The sequence below is a fragment of the Lutra lutra genome, chromosome 4 (assembly GCF_902655055.1).
Source record: "Lutra lutra chromosome 4, mLutLut1.2, whole genome shotgun sequence".
Taxonomy (NCBI): Eukaryota; Metazoa; Chordata; class Mammalia; order Carnivora; family Mustelidae; genus Lutra; species Lutra lutra.
In genome coordinates, this window is record NC_062281.1 from 119,108,543 (window position 1) to 119,126,426 (window position 17,884).

The 17,884-nt window shown below is 41.0% G+C and overlaps 1 protein-coding gene across 1 annotated transcript in view; it reads right to left on the reverse strand.

Annotated features, from left to right (window-relative positions):
- Positions 1-4,830, reverse strand: part of BRDT (bromodomain testis associated) — a 77,706-nt gene extending 72,876 nt beyond the window's left edge. Inside the window, exon 1 of the mRNA XM_047728540.1 lies at positions 4,499-4,830. The gene's annotated coding sequence lies outside the window, so the exon portion shown is untranslated. The remainder of the gene's footprint in view (positions 1-4,498) is intronic.
- Positions 4,831-17,884: the final 13,054 nt, after the last annotated feature.

A 17,884-nucleotide genomic window follows, 5' to 3' on the forward strand; every position in this document is an offset into this window, starting at 1 on the left:
TATGTGGCTTTTTATACTTGGCATATTTCTACATTAGTTGCCACTATTTTACTTTCTCTAAAGCCTTTCTTCCATTAATCTTAACTCTTGTTCTTATTTATTAGAAAATGTTAATAATAGAAAACTGAAAATGCCAGCATAGTAGTTCAGCAACACACCCCTCAAAAGATTTTCACCTTATTTGACATAATGGTGGGTCATAATCAGCTGAAAGGTGCCAGTTTTTGTCATTTATTTAAGTGGAGTGGTTACTTCATTGACTTACACTCCATGATTAAACTATGGAGTTACAAGTATACAGACAAATATACATAACTTGTAGCCTATCCTGTCTCTACGAAAGTCCACTGTTGTTTTCAATGTTTATGGTGAGTTGTCATTTTATTGTTACTTTTGCTTTCACGTACTTTTTGCCCGTGGATACATTTCTACAAAGAAAAATAGCATGGGGGGGCGCCTGGGTGGCTCAGTGGGTTAAGCCTCTGCCTTCCGCGCAGGTCATGATCTCAGGGTCCTGGGATCGAGCCCTGCCTGGGGCTCTCTGCTCAGCGGGGAGCCTGCTTCCTCCTCTCTCTGCCTGCCTCTCTGCCTGCTTGTGATCTGTCTGTCAAATAAATAAATAAAATCTTTAAAAAAGAAAGAAAAAAGAAAAATAGCATGGGAAGATGAAATAAGTCTAATGTCGATAAGATTCAATATTATATAACAACCACCACTTACAATTGCTCAAAGACAATGTACCATAAATTAGGAAAAGTTCTGGTTTACCTTGAATAAAATAATCACATAATTAGCATCACCATGTCATCATTCTATGGTTCCATGAGCAAACTGACTAAAAATCAAACATGTTTTGCCTACTCAATAGTTCATTATAAAATAATATTTTGAGGGGTGCCTGGGTGGCTCAGTGGGTTAAGCCGCTGCCTTCGGCTCAGGTCATGATCCCAGGTCCTGGGTTCGAGCCCCACATCGGGCTTCTGCTCAGCAGGGAGCCTGCTTCCTCCTCTCTCCCTGCCTGCCTCTCTGCCTACTTGTGATTTCTCTCTGTCAAATAAATAAATAAAATCTTTAAAAAATAATAATAATAATATTTTGATTTCTGGACAAATTCTTAAAAGTTGAACCGTTATTTAAAATGATAAAAATTAAGTATATTTGAATTTTAATATCCATGTAGTATGAATGGTATACAATAAAGTTTCCTTTCTCATTTTTTTAAAAGATTTTATTTATTTTTTAGACAGAGATGCAAGGGAAAAGGAGACAGAGAGAGAATCTTAAGCAGGCTCCATGCCCAGCTTGGAGCCTGACATGTGGCTGGATCCCATGGCCCTGAGAGCACGACCTGAGCTGAAACCAAGAGTGGAATGCTTAACTGACTGAGCCACCCAGGCACCCCTCCTTTCCCATTCTTTTCCCCTAGCCAACTAGGACGCCTCTTTTTTGTTAGCAATTTCTTGTGTATCTTTTAGTGTTTTTTACACTTAATTCATATTAGAAATTGTCCCAGGGCAGCCCCCTCTATTTTTAATGGCTGCCTAGTATGTCATCATATGAATTTGGACATACAGATATTAAATATAATGTTGCTAAGACTATCCTCATAAATACATCATTGCATATAGCCAATACCTATTGAGTGCACATGCGTGCACGTGTGTGTGTGTGTGTATGTGTGTGATATATATATATATGTATATATATATATATATATATGGGGGAGCAGGCCTATTGGATATATTTTTCTTAACAATTTCTGGGACAATGCTTTTAAATGTCACTACATGTGTAATTGCTGTCCATAGGTTATTCTAATTTACAGCCCTACCAACAGTGTACAAGAGTAAAAATTTAAACTTCTAAAGAAAGAAAAAGTCTTTGAAACGGTTGTGAATATTCCAGTCATCCCTGACAAATACTTATAAACCAAAGGTTTCCTAAAATGTACACAAGCAAAAACACGTTGCATCTTTAATTCAACCCACACGAAGACGTATCAGGAAGTCTGATCTCTTTGGCAAAATTTCACCCTTCCAAAAACACCAGGACCAACCAATTTCTTGAGTATGCAAAAAAAAAAAAGTTTACATAATTCCTTAATTATTATTAACTCATTGGTGCAAGTATTAAATTGTGTTGCCCCATATTCTGAGGTTTCAAGGAAACTTGAGCTGATTAAGAACCAAAAATGTAAATTAACATATCTAGAGCCTAGGAGTCCCTTTTAGATAGAGGTGAATTTAGATAGAGTTGAATTTTGAGGGTGTTTTTTTTTTTAAGATTTTATTTTATTTTATTTGACAGAGACAGAGATCACAAGTAGGCAGAGAGGCAGGCAGAGAGAGAGGAGGAAGCAGGCTCCCCACTGAGCAGAGAGCCCGATGCGGGGCTCGATCCCAGGATGCTGGGATCATGACCTGAGCCGAAGGCAGAGGCTTTAACCCGCTGAGCCACCAGGCGCCCCGAATTTTGAGGTTTTGAATGAAGATTGTTTAAAAATATTTTCATGATTTCAATAAATGGGAGAGAATAAGTTATTCTGCTATAGTGGCACTCTAGCTTAACTTAAGTAGATATTACACATGCAGGGAATCCAAAGAGTTTGGATTCTGGGGGCACCTGCACAGCTCAGTTGGTTAAGCATCTGACTTAGGCTCTGACTTTGGCTCAGGTCATGATCTCAGGGTCCTGGGACCAAGCCTTCCTCCAAGCTCCCTGCTCAGTAGGGAGTCTGCTTTTCCCTTTGCCCCTACCCCCCCCCCAAATAAATAAATAAAATCTTTAAAAAAAAAAAAAAAGTATGGATTCTGAACACAAGATATTTCTAGTGCTCAGAAAGGTCAAAAAAGCAATCCACAGGATGTGAGCTCAAATACTGACTGCAAATCCTGCATCATCAAATTAGCTATTTCCATCCAATTCAAGGGAGAAAATGGTTTCTTCAAAATAAAATCAGGCCTCACTTAAAGTCAAACAGATAATTTTTGGAAAATGTATATTCTTCAGTGATTCAAACTTCTCATCTACTCCTCCCTTCAGTCTAAGAATGGGAGGCCCTCACTGTGTAGAACTCTTCTCCTAGGTATTCTAGATAAGGAGATAACAAAAGTCCTTCATATCTCCTGCCTATATTGTCAACATTTCATACTAGCTTTACCCTCCATATACACTTTCTCAAGGCTCCTTAAAATTTCTCTTGATCCTATTGTCTCCTTGTAGCCTCAATCTTCTCTCTTCTGTACCTCACACCGGAACATGCCAAAAAATGACATTGTCTTTACATCCCACCTCACACTCAACTTTTCCCCTGCCATTCCTCTGAAAGTCCCCTTACACTAAGGCTAATACTTACCATACTTAGTTGTTAAATGGATTCTTTTGAGTCTTATCTCACTTGACCTCTCAGCAACATCTATCATTAGACTATTAAGACTCTCTTGAAATTCTTCTCTGGTTTCCAGGATACCGCTTTTTTCCCCAGATTCTATTTGTTCATTTATTACATACTTATAAAGCACATACAATAGTGCCAAGCACTGAACTAGGAATTATTGGGGGGTACAGTCTCTTTATATAGACTAATAGGTAATTACAAGAGGATTTATATAGTTACTGCTTTGACAGAGATAGGAACAGGGTGCTAAGGGAAGAGAATCAGATTGGAAATCCAGAAGATTGTGCCGTCATAATCTCATCTTCTGCTAATCCATTAATATCTCTCAGGGTTCTTCCCTTGCTTTTTTCTTCCACCTTCTTTTTTCTTCCACCCACCTAGGTCCTTCCCATGGGTCCCAAAGCACCATGTAGAAACTTCATCTGAAAAATTTTTTTTTTTTTTTTAAGATTTATTCACCTATTTGACAGACAAAGATCGCGAGTAGGCAGAGACGCAGGCAGAGAGAGAGAAGAGGAAGCAGGCTCCCCGCCGGGCAGAGAGACGGATGTGGGGCTCGATCCCAGGATCCCGGGATCATGACCCAAGCAGAAGGCAGAGGCCTTAACCCACTAAGCCACCCAGGCGCCCCAAAATTTCATCTGAATTCTTAACGTAAACCACTAGCTTGAGTACAGGCCCAGGTTCTGCAGCACCCAGCAGAAGGTTAGGCATGTTCCAAGAGCTTAATAATGTTAGCTAAAGAAAGAAAGAAAGAAATCAAGGGTGGGAATGTCCCTGTCCCAAATCAGGATACCAAGAAAAAAACAAAAATGCCAGCTACAGCTAAAGCCCCGTACTTTCTCTTGCATTCCCCAAACATACTGTACACACACATCCACCAATCCTAGGACCAAGAGAACCACAAAGACCAGGAGCGTTTTCCAAGATGGGGAGTAGGCAGTTGTATCACTGGAACCTCACGTTCTCACCTCACGTTCAACCTCACTCTCCTTGCAAAAAACCCCAAGCATTTAAGAGAAAAGAGCAAAAATTTCAAAAGCGTCCACTGGGGAAACAAGCTTGCAGTTTTCAGCCAAGGGAAAGGAACGGGCAGCTCACCTGGGCAGCAAGGCACGCACGGGGATGGCCTCCCCAACTGCCTCGCCGGTCGCACGGTGTTGATGGGGGAGGGGAGAAGAGGGAAAAAAAACGGTTCCTTCCCGCTCAGCGTCGCACCGAGGGCCCGGATCCCATAGCAGTAGTCCACGCAGAGGCTGTGTCGCGTTGGGTGAAAAGGGCCTTATCTGATCATCCCCGCCAGCTTGCACCAGATGAAGGGTGCGAGGCAGCAGTTGTTAACCGACCGTCGCAGCCAGCTCTAGTCCCAATGGCGGCAGCCGCTAGCGGGCAGCAACAGGCGCCTTTATGGGAGACCCGCGGCGGGCAGCCCGCCCATTGGCCTGAGCGTGTCACGTGGTCATGCCGAGAGCCGGCCACCAGCGAGCGGCGTGCAGTCTCGGCTCCGCCGCCACGGTTTGGGCGGGCTGGAAGGTCTTCCACCGGGCGAGTTCCCTGTTGTTGAGCCTTTGCAGAACTCTAGGTACGTTACGGTGCGGAGAGCTTGGGGTTTAGCCGTGGGAACGCCACCCACAAGGCGTTTACCATTAAAACGATGAAATGAATTAGCCTTATGTTGTTTGGGGTGTTCGTAAGTTTGGGCTTGCACCGTTCTCATCGTTTTCTCCCAGTTCACCCCAAAGCTCCCATCTCTTGATGTAGTGAATGCTCAGTGTTAGATAGCAGCTGAGGTTGGACCCCACTTGGTTTAAAATGGCACTTAACAGCATTTTCACAGCTGCGTGGAGAGTGATTTAGGATTTTTGAGAGTCTTGGCGACTGCCTCCTTATTAGTGGTTGTGTATTAGAAGAATAGTATTTAGCACTAAAGTCGCCTTTTGGATCCAATTGCAAACAATGTTTCTAAAAAGTCATTCCTAGATGGATGAATGGGTGGAAGAATAGGTGGGGGAGGGGACAAAAACAGCTGACGAACTGCTCTGGTAAACCCATTAAAAACCAATCTGTCGGGGCGCTTAGGTGGCTCAGTGGGTTAAAGCCTGTGCCTTCGGCTCAGGTCATGATCCCAGGGTCCTGGGATGGAGCCCTGCATCGGGCTCTCTCCTCAGTGGGGAGCCTGCTTCCTCCCCCCCTCCGCCTGCCTCTCTGCCTACTTGTGATCTCTATCAAATAAATGAATAAAATCTTAAAAAACAAACAAACAATCTGTCTCCAGTTTCTTGAAGCAAAGATCTGAGGGCCATGAACATGTTTGGCATGTCTTAATTTGTCGCTTTTATGTGAGAGTCGGATTGCTCACCAAAAAGCAGTGCTGCTACAGGTCGTACAAATAAATAGAGCGGCAGGCAGGTTTACATTGGAAAGACTCTCCTTACTTAAAACACAGAAAATGGCTTAGTTTGTCAGAGGAAGGGCTAGAAAGCCTTTACTTCCAGGTAACCAAATAATCAAGGACTGTATGGAAGAGTCAATGCCATAGGGTACAGGTTGGTTAGATTTGATGTTAGTGTTCCTGTTTTTGTTTAAAATCTTATTAGGCAGGAAAAAGAAAGGAACTAGGGTGTGATCTAGTTACAGACATAGGGTGTGACGCTCACACTGTGAAAGGCTTAAGGGAAGTCAAAGAAAATAAAAGCCAGGAATGACTCAGTGCAAATCTTGTTCAGCTGTCAACTTTTTGGCTCTCCTTGTCCTGAAAACCAATGTTAGGGAGAAGTGCATACTCCACGTAGAAGCTCTGGTGATCTTTTAGAAAGCTAAATCTCATCATGTTAACACCCTTAAAACCTTTTAATTACTTTCCGTTGTCCTTAAGATAAAGATCAAACCCCTTAAGTTGAGCTACAGGGTTCTACTTGGATTATCTATATTCAGCTCCAACCACCCCTCCAATAGTGCCCACATCTCCTGCCACACTGACCTTTTTACCTCTTTTGATTACCCTGTCATACCACCATCCCCTCCCCTTCCTTCCTCTCTCTGCCCTTCAGGGCTCCTATAACCACCTCTTCTCTATACTCCCTTCTCACACACAAGGTCTCACCTTTTCAAAGTCTTTCCATCAAGGAGGCCTCCACTAGATTGGTCTTCACTATCCTACACTCCCGTTACAACATAATTACATAACACCTATTACAACTGCAGTTATATAGCCAGGCACATATTTTATGTCTATTTTCCCCACTACACTATAAGAACCATGAATGGGAAGGAAAGTATCAAAAACCTTTAAAGTGTATTGTCTTGAGTACATTATCCTTTGATCCTGCCAGGTTTTAAAGACTGGCAAATCAAATTTGAATTAAGGGCATGGGTGGGTAGGGAAGGGGAGAGTGACAAAAATAGATTTGAGCTTTTAAAGAATTTAATGAAATGGTTGTAAAATGGAGAATATGGAGAATGAGTTTATTTGGAAAGTAGACTCCTGAAGATTTGCTGTTAGATTGGATGTAAAGATGATAAGGTGTTTCTGGGTTGAGTATTTGGAGGAAGGCACCATTTACTGGAAAGGGAATTGGAGGGGAGCAAGTTTGAGGGAGGGGGAAGATCATGAATTCAGTTTTGAACATAATGAATTCAGGGTGCCTTTAAAATATCTGGATAGTGGGCGCCTGGGTGGCTCAGTGTGTTAAAGCCTCTGCTTTCGGCTCAGGTCATGATCCCAGGGTCCTGGGGTCGAGGCCCACATCGGGCTCTCTGCTCAGCGGGGAGCCTATTTCCCTTGCTCTCTCTCTCTCTGCCTGCCTCTCTGCCTCCTTGTGATCTCTGTCAGATAAATAAATAAAGTCTTTAAAAAAATATATCTGGATAGTGATTTTGAATAGGGAGTTTATTATACAGCTCAAAATTCAGTCTAAGCTGAAGATGAGAGAGGAGGGCAGGAAGGAAGTTAGAAGAGTGAAATTAGTTTGAAATAATTCTTACGGAGAACAGGAGGAAAATCTGGGGAAATGTCTTAATGAGACATTTGAAAAAGTTAAGATTGGTAAGTGTTCGTGAAGAAGTAAGATAGTTGCTTTTCCCCGGCGCTGAGATTTGCCAGGGGTTTGTGACAGAGAGACAACAGAGAAAAGTAGCTTCTAAAATATTGGGGGGAAAGTGGCTGAAGACCAGTACAGTAAGACTAGGATATCACAAACGCTATTCTGTGACAAATAAAAATAGTTGTAATTATGGTTTGTTTGGGTTTTTTTTAGAAAAGCATCAAAGAATTCCATTTCAGTTTAAATCAATGTATCACCTGAACGTAGATGAAAGACATTTTAAAGTTTCCATCCTTCATTCTAGCATCAGATTCAACAAGAGGAAGATTAACTTTCTGGTCTCCTATGAATTTGCAAGTGTCCCCAGAACTCAGTTAAAGATTTAAGTTTATCAGTGGTTTTGTATAGGAATTTGGAGGCAATTTAATACATATAGACATAGAGGAAAATTTATTACTAAAAAATATTTATGGGGCACCTGGGTGACTCAGTCTGTTGAGCGTCAGACTCGATTTCAGCATAGATTGTGGTCTTAGGATCATCAGATCCAGCCCTGCATTAGCCTCAGTGCTCAATGGGGAGCCTGCTTCTCCCCCTTCTGTCCCTCCCCCACTCCCATTCATGCAGGTGCACACACTCTTGCAAATTAAATAAATAAATAAATAAATCTTTTAAAAATATATATTTGTTACCTCCATGTTGCTAAATCCAAATGTCAGCTCTTGCTACTTCTTAAATGTTGGAATTCACCAATGCTCAGTCCTTGGACCTTGAAACACATATAGTGTCAAGGCTTATCTGCTCTTGGCTCCCAAATTTATGTCTATCCTAAGCCTTTTTCTTGAACTTCAGATTCATACACCCAGCTGCCTACTGGATACCTCCATCTGAAAGTCTAATGAGCATCTTAAACTTGGTGTCAGTGTCCAAACCTGAGTTCCTGATAATGCCCTTCAAATTGCTCTGCCCACAGTCTTCCCCATCTCAGTAAATAACAACTCCATTCTTACAATTACTCTGGCTAAAAATTTCAGTCATTGCCTGTTTCACAGTTTATAGCCAATCAAGTGTAAAAGAATTTGATTCATCAGCAAATCTTTGTGGCTACATTTATCTTTTTTTTAAGATTTTTATTTATTAAAGATTTATTAAAGATTTTTATTTATTAAAGAGAGAAAGAACAAGCAGGTAGGAGGGGCAGTGGGTGAGAGAGAGAGAGAAGCAAACTCCCTGCTGAGCAGGGAGCCCAACTTGGGGCTCTTTCCCAGGACCATAGATCATGACCTAAGCCAAAAGCAGACACTTAACTGACTGAGCCACCCAGGCATCTCTGTGGGTACAGTCTCAAAACCTATCTAGAATCTGAACTAGTCCAAGCCAATATATATGTTTCATCGACTTTGTTGCAATAGGCTGATCTCCGGTGCTTCTGCATCTCCCTTTGGCCTCCTTCAATCTAACCTCAACACAGCAGTTGAATGATCTTGGTAATCAATTCATGTCTTCCAGTCCTCAGAACTTTTCAGTGGCTTCCTATTTCCCTCATAGTGAAAACCAAAGTCCTTCAGTGATCTTAAAGGCTCTATATCATCTACCTAGTCATTGACAAAACATGAAAGAAGGCTTTGGATGAAATAACATACTTCAAGGGGAAGTATGACTCATGGTCCCAGTCTTGCTTCCTCCCTATTCAATTTCATGGTTTAAAAATTTGACTTTTTACTTACTTGCCTTAGATATCAATATTTTTATTAGCAGGCTCGCCATTTTTTTAAAAAGTAAAATGAGTTTTTAAATTTTTTTTTTTTAAGATTTTATTTATTGACAGACAGCGAGAGAGGGAACACAGGAAAGAGGAGTGGGAGAGGGAGAAGCAGGCTTCTAGCTAAGCAGGGAGCCTGATGCCAGGCTTGATCCCAGGACCCTGGGATCATAACCTGAACCCAAGGCAGACGCTTAACGACTGAGACACCCAGGAGTCCCTTAAATTGTTTTAACAATAAAATGTATAATGTTTATCACTAGGTATAAGCTCATAATTTTCCTTATCAAATTTATTTATTTAAGAAATAACATTAAATATAGTTAAATATATTTTCTTCATATGTAACTTAAATGTGTAGAAGATTTAAATTTGGATGTGAATGAATACATATAGCAAATAAGGAATTACCTTACTATAATAAGTTCAAATAAAGGTTACAAATAATTTGGGGGAAGTGGGCGTAAACACGGGCCCTATCTGTGAGGAAAAAAGGCATAAATTTCATATAGTGCTGCCATAAAACTTGAGTTTAGTTAATCAACTCAAGATTTATCAACTTAAGATTCTGTCCCATTAACCCTGTCAATCATGATCCCAGGGTCCTGGGATCCAGCCTCACATCAGGCTCCCTGCTCAGCCGGAGGCCCTGCTTCTCCTTCTCCCTCTGCCTGCCACTCCCGCTGCTTGTGTTCTCCCTCCCTCTCTCTCTGATAAATAAATCAATAAAATCTTTTAAAAATGGTAAAATCATTTGATTTTAAAAATTGTATATATTTTAAAAATTTATATTTCCCTAGAAATGCTGAGGTTTGCAGTAAAGTCAGAATCAATAATGCTTATGCTCTTTTTTATTTTTTATTTTTTTTAAGATTTTATTTATTTATTTGATAGACAGAGATTACAAGTAGTCAGAGAGGCAGGCAGAGAGAGAGGAGGAAGCAGGCTCCTCGCTGAGCAGAGAGCCTGATGTGGGGCTCGATCCCAGGACCCTGAGACCATGGCCTGAGCCGAAGGCAGAGGCTTTAACCCACTGAGCCACCCAGGTGCCCCTGCTATTTTTATTTAAATAGGATTTTTATTTGTAAGTAATCTCTATGCTCAACATGAGACTTGGACTCACAACCCAGAGATCAAGTATTGCATGCTCTGCTGACTAAGCCAGCCAAGCACCCCAAGAATACTTATATTTCTTTCTTTTTTTTTAAGATTTTATTTATTTGACAGACAGAGACCACAAGTAGGCAGAGAGGCAAACACCCCCCCCACCCCGCCCCGGACAGGCTCCCTGCTAAGCAGAGAGCCTGCTTGGGGGGAGTGGGCATCCCAGGACCCTGAGATCATGACCCGAGCTGAAGCCTGAGGCTTAACCCACTGAGCCACCCAGGCACCCCGAGAATACGTATATTTCTTAAAAAAAATTTTTTTGAGTATAGTTGACACACAATGTTACATTGGTTTCAGGTGTCCAACATAATGATTCAACTCCTCTCTATACCTTATGCTGTCTTCACCACAAGTGTAGCTATTATCTGTCATCACACAACACTACTGCAGTATCAATGCTTGTATTTCTTGATCCTAAGTTTTGCCAGAGAGTGAAGCAATTAAAAATTATAAGTGATGAGAGAATGTGTTATAACTCATCTCTTAGGCTAATAGAATAAACAAATCATTTCTTGAAAATACAATAAGGTACAGAGAGGTAATTAATGCTACTTACTTGAAAAACATATGCCTTTCAGTCTATTGTAATCAATGTTGTTGCAGTCTCTTTTATAAAAGTGAGTCTCCAATACAATCATTATTGAAAAGGAACAGTTTTGTTATTTTTTCACTATAATCTGTTTAACAAATACGTGATTATAGAATCTAATTGGTGTATGTACTTTCTTATACTTTTGAATGGCATTCAAGGAACTTACTAGTTCAGTTTTTTAAAAAAATCTTAGAATCCCGGATGAGAAGTTTCAGCTTTAGGGTTTTGGATTGTGTCCCTGGGCTATGCCCACGCCAAAGTGGCTGTCCTAAGAATGTAGGGAGCCTCTAACCAGACCCTACAGGGCACTCTGCACCAAAAAATGAGGTCAGTAGCATGAAGCACTCTGGGTTCTAAAGCAGGTGGAATAGGGTTTTATAACCTTTGTAATCCAATATTAGGTCCTTTTTAGGCTAACAACAACAACAACAACAAAAATCAGGGAAAGGGAAACTGGAAATGGGGTAGCCCAAATGGGAAGGTCAAAAAGAGAAAGGCAAAGGACCAGAGTTACAAGAGGGGAAAGCAGGTCAACAAGTTCAGGCAATAGGGTAAAAAGAACAATGTGATCAGGAGAGAAAACTCCCTTTGAGGCCCTGGAAGTCATGCAGTTTTGAGTGAGGACCAGGTCGGAGGTGAATGGATGAAAAGCAGTAGAAACGAAAGTCTCTGGAGTTTAGGAGAAATGGAGAGGAAAAGTGTTCTCAGGAAGGAAGGGCCATCTCTGCTCTCTTTCTAGCTGTATTTATTTATTTCTTTCTATCCATGGTTTCTCTGTCTCTGGTTTCTTCCTTTAGTTCACTAAATAGACAAAAACCCTTAAAGAAAGTAGTTGATGGCATAAAGTCTAGTCTTTTCTCTGGCAACCATCAGTTCTCTGTATTTATGGATCTATTCCTCCTTTTTTGTTTGTTTCATTTCTTAGATTCCATGTATAAGCAAAATCATATGTTACTGGTCTTTTTCAGTTTGACTTACTTTACTTAGCGTAATACCCTCTATGTCTATCCATGTTGTTGCAAATGGCTGGATCTCATTTTTTTTTTTTTTTGGCTTTTTTCTTTTTATTTTCAAATGGTTTTTTTTTATTTTATTTTTTATAAACATATAATATATTCTTTCAGAAAGTGATTGATTTTGTTTCTTTTTTTTTTTTAAGATTTTATTTATTTATTTGACAGAGAGAGACCACAAGTAGACAGAGAGGCAGGCAGAGAGAGAGAGAGAGGGAAGCAGGCTCCCCGCCGAGCAGAGAGCCCGCCGCGGGACTCAATCCCAGGACCCCGAGATCATGACCTGAGCCGAAGGCAGCGGCCCAACCCACTGAGCCACCCAGGTGCCCCTGATTTTCTGTTTCTAAAATTGCTGTTCTTCTTCTCTTCAATCTCCGGTTGGATTTGTAGGTGTTTGCAATCTTTAGATAAACTATCTAGCTGATCTCCCGCTACCTGAAGTAGTCTCAGCCTGCTACTTCTCCACCATCTTCTGGATCTCATTTTTTTGGATGGCGGAGTGATAATCCACTCTGTGTGTGTACGTTTGTGTGTATCCCATCTTCTTTATTCATTTATCAGTGGACACTTGTTTTTACTTCCATATCTTGGCTATTATAAGTAATGCTGCAGTACATAGAGGGATGCATGTATCTTTTCAGATTAAAATTTTCATTTTCTTTGGGTAAATACTCAGTAGTATGATTACTGAACCATAGGGTAATTCTTTTTTTTAATTTTTTGAGGAACCTCCATACTGTTTTCCATAGCGTCTGCACCAGTTTGCATTCCCGGCAACAGTGCACGTAGTTACTTCTTGTCCTATCCTTGCAAACACTTGTTATTTCTTGTCTTTTAGATACTAGCAATTCTGGCAGGAGTGAAGTTGAAATCCCATTGTGGTTTTAATTAGCATTTCCCTGATGACTAGTGAAGTTGAGCATCTTTTCATGTGTTTGTTGGCCATCTGTACATCTTCTTTGGAAAAATGTCTCTTTGGATCCCCTGCCGATTCTTTAATGGAATTATTTGGCTTTTTGGTGTTGAAGTGCCTAAGGTCTTCATATATTTTGAATATTAACTCCTTATCATATATATCATTTACAGGTATCTTCTACCTTTAGGCAGGTTGCCTCTTTGTTTTATTGATGGTTTCTTTGCCTGGGTGAAAGCTTTTTATATGGGTGTAGTTCCAGGAGCTTATTTTTGCTTTTGTTTCCCTTAAGAGACATATCTAGAAAAGCTTTGTGAAGGTGGTGTCCAAAAGAGCTTACAGCCTTTGTTTTTTTCTATAGTTCTATAGTTTCAGGACTCAGGTTTCAAGATCTAGTTCAGTTTATTTTGGTATTTGGTTTTAATGACAATTCTAACTGATAAAGATATCTCACCAAGATACTAAGATCCAAATGGAAATACACTGTTGTCTGCACTTTGTAGGTCTTGATACTCATTTTTTATTCAATACACCAATTTTTCAGTTATTGTTAAGACCTGGCTAAGAAAATTCTTTCTTTCCTAATGTCAGCCAATGTTTTTGTGAACTGGGTGATTTTGCATTTTTAATATCTTTAACAAATAGGTTCAAAACCCACTGAAATTTTTAAACAAATCATAAATTACATCTCCAAGTCTTTTTACAATGCAGATGAGACTTTAGAGGTAACAGTTCCATCATTTTGGGGAACAAAATTACCAAACGGTAGAAATAATTTTGCACATCCACGTTCAAAATGTTTTTCTCACAGAATGTGTTCTTAAAAGGCAGATGTTTTCCTCTTCATTTTTTAACTACTTGTAATACCTAATCCAATTGCCACAATGTTTTTACCTGGAAAACTCATAATATGTAAGTTTTGTCGTTTCTTTTTTCTGTTGTATTAATATTATTTTCTTTTTTTTTTTTAAGATTTTATTTATTTATTTGACAGAGAGAGTGAGCACAGGCAGATAGAGTGGCAGGCAGAGGCAGAGGGAGAAGCAGGCTCCCTGCTGAGCAAGGAGCCCGATGTGGGACTCGATCCCAGGAGGCTGGGATCACGACCTGAGCCGAAGGCAGCTGCTCAACCAACTGAGCCACCCAGGCGTCCCATGTATTAATATTATTTTCAACATGTGTCCTATTTGCAGGGAACTTTTAAAGTCAAACTAAATAACGTCTGATATTTCTGACACCGACCAAGTTTCCAACAACAATTGCGTTTCTGGTAATTTAATCCAGTTCTGACACTAACAGGAATTAGCACAGACCCAACAGGTTAAGGGCTCAGTTGCATGCCTATACTTGACATGCCATTCACAAATGGGGTGCCTGGGCCACCCATAGTTCTGTCCATGGAGTTCCCATGACGCCCTCAGATGTATAATTTGCTAGAATGCCTCACAGAACTCAGAAAAACATTTCTCTTACATTTAGAGGTTTATTATAAAGGATACAATTCAAGGACAGCCAAATGGAAGAGATGCAGAGTAAGATACAGGGTGGGGGTAGGGGAAACTGGCAGCTACCCTCCTAATACCTCGGTGTGTTTACCCACAAGGGAGTTCTCTATACCTTCCTGTTTAAGAGTTACGGAATTTGGGACGCCTGGGTGGCTCAGTTGGTTAAGCGGCTGCCTTCGGCTCAGGTCATGATCCCCCCGGCGTCCTGGGATCGAGTCCCACATCGGGCTCCTTGCTCAGCGGGGAGCCTGCTTCTCCCTCTGCCTCTGCCTACCACTCTGTCTGCCTGTGCTCATGCTCGCTCCCTCTCTCTCTCTCTCTCTTTCTAACAAATAAATAAATAAAATCTTTAAAAAAAAAAAAAAAGAGCTACGGAATTTAATCTCTAGTCCCCTTCCCCTTCCGGGAGGTTCGGGATGTGGTTGGAAGTTCCACCCTTCTAATCAATGTTTTTGGTCTTTCTGGTGATCAGCTTACATTTTGAGGCTACCTAGGGGCCTCCCCCTGAACCACCTTGTTAGCATAAACTCAGGTGTGGTTAAAGGGGTCTGTTGTGAATAACAAAAGATACTCCTTGCTTCTGTCAGGAAATCCCAAGGGTTTTAGGAACTCTATGCCAGGATTGGAGAAAAAAACTAAATTATATATATTTTGTACCACATAATACTCTAGATGGCTCTTAACCAGGACCATGAAAATTGCAACCACGGTGCTTAAAATGAATAATTGACTAAGGGGGCTCCTATTGGCTCCCACTTACATTCAAGATACCTCACTGTACCAGAGTTTCTAATTGCAAAGAACGGAATCTATCCTAGCTAATTTAAGCAGGAGAAAAGCAGGATACTAGGAAGATCGCAGAATTGTTGAAAAGTCTGAAGAAACAGACTCAAAGCTAAACTTGAGGAATACTCCAAACCTGCTACAGAACTAGCCTGAAATGAAAACTACTGCTGTTAGCTGCCCCCTAACCTACTGGAGCTGCTCCCACTGTCTTTCCCTATGACTTGTGTGCATCAGGAACTTGACCTTGAAGTCCCTGCTGCCCCCCACCCCAAGTTGGATGCTTCTGCCATCAACCGTGCCATTAAGGACAGACACTCCTTTCAGGGCCCCATTTCCTTCCTTACTCCTGAATCAACGAATCAAAGTCTGATGGTATCACTAATTGGCAGAGCCACTGCGCCTGCTATGGATTTGGGCAAGTCAAATGGCCTCATAATGTGGGAATTTCTACCCATATGGAAAGGCTAATGCAAATATGCTAGGCATCCATGAATATGATAAATGTTACTACATTCCTTAGACTAGGTACCCGCATATTAAATATTATTATAGTTTACTTTCTTATTTTGCTTGATTAAGAAGCAGATGTGAGGGACGGTTAAGCAGCTACTTCCGCTCAGGTCATGATCCCAGCGTCCTGGGATCGAGTCCCACATCGGGCTCCTTGCTCGGCAGGGAGCCTGCTTCTCCCTCTGCCTCTGCCTGCCATTCTGTCTACCTGTGCTCGCTCTCTCTCCCTCTCTCTCTGACAAATAAATAAAATCTTTATAAAAAAAAAAAAAGAAGAAGAAGAAGCAGATGTGAAGCAGGGGCTGGAAGCCCAGCTAGCTCCAGCACTGAAGAAGCTCTTCAGGCATGTGGAGTGTCTCTGTTGGGACTACGGGCCCCTCTGGCACCTTGGAGCCCCAGCTGCCACAGCATGGGGATACCGGGGATTGAGGCCAGAACGAGCTAGAGCAAGCAACAAGTAAGAAGGTCCCTGCTGATGCTAAAAGCTCTTGTAGAAATATTGAGAGATCATGATGATGTAGCAGGATCTTTTACTGGGTAATCCATAGATCTAAACACGTGAGGAGAAGTGAGGAAGTATTAAGAAGAAAACTAAGAACTTAATAAAGTTGAAGACATTAACTATAATGCACACAAGTAATGTGTAAGGAAAAGGGCAAATCAGGGAATTGCACTAAGAAAACTAAGGAGTGTGTATGTTGCTGGAGAAACTAACATTTACGTTGACACTTGGAATAAGCGAGCACCAAGAATAAAAGTTGAGGTTGCAAATAGCTAGCAAAAGAAATGATCCTTGTATAATAGTGCTGTTAAAAAGCAGCATTTCTAGCATTTCAGCATGTCTAGTATAATAGTGCTGTTAAAAAGCAGCATTTCTAGCATTTCAGCATGTCTAATATAATAGTGCTGTTAAAAAGCAGCATTTCTAGCATTTCAGCATGTCTAGTATAATAGTGCTGTTAAAAAGCAGCATTTTAGACTGGCATGGTATGTTAGAACTAAGCCAAATGCTTCCTTGATGGATCCTTGAAACACCTCAACACAAAGGGCTTGGAAGCAAAGCAGAATAAAATACAAGCCTGTGATCAAAAAGTGGAAATGGCAGCAGTAATTTGAAAACCTGATGAGCAGCAGGTTACAATCTTTTCTTTTTAAGATTTAATTTATTTATTTGACAGAGAGAAAGAACACAAGCGGAGGGAGCAGCAAGCAGAGGGAGAGGGAGAAGCAGGCTCCCCACCGAGCAAGGAGCCTGATCCAGACTTGAGCTGAAGGCAGCCACTTAACCGACTGAGCCACCCAGGCACCCCAGAAGATTTTCAATTGGAGCAAAAAAACAAAGGCTTGAGAGACATCCCTCAGATAATTCCAGAATCAGTTTTGAGTCTCAGGAAAGATGATACATGTCACTAATGACCCACAGCAGTCTGAGCTGAAGAGCTTCTACATTTCTGAGCTGCTTCTACCTGGTTCCAGAATGTCACCAAGGGTTGGCCTACGTAACGGACTGAGTAACAGAAAAGCACGATCCCAATCAACACTTCAACTTTTGTTTTTATACTATGTTGATGATCTCTTAATCTCTCAACAGGAGTTTAAGCATTAGACCTCACTTATTTTATTTAGTTATTTTTGGATTTTATTTATTTATTTGAGAGAGAGACAGAGACAGAGAAATAGTGAGAGAGAGCATGAGCAGGGAGGAGAGGGAGAAGCAAGCTCCCGGCTGACCAGGGAGCCCGACTTAGGACTCCATCCCAGAACCCTGGTATCATGACCTGAGTCCAAGGCAGACGCTTAATGTACTGAGCCACCCAGGCACCCCTAGACCACACTTATTTTATATAGTGCTCTGACACTAACATTTTATAAAGCAAAGGTAGCATCAAATGCATAGTTAATGGTCATGGGCCATATTCCTATTTAAACATAACTGAGAAGCAGAAATTTAAGCCATTGTTAATAGTGAACATATAAAAAATTATAAGAAGCCTAGGTACCATCGCTTCTCGGCCTTTTGGCTAAGATCAAGTGTAGAAGCCTAGGTACCCACACTTCTGCCCAACAAACTAGAATTTGGGGGTTTCCATGGAACCCAACCCCATCAGTATAATTCCCTAGAATGACTTACAAAGCACAGAAAAAAAACACTTTATTGATGCTTACCAGTTTATTATAAAGGATACAACTCAGAAA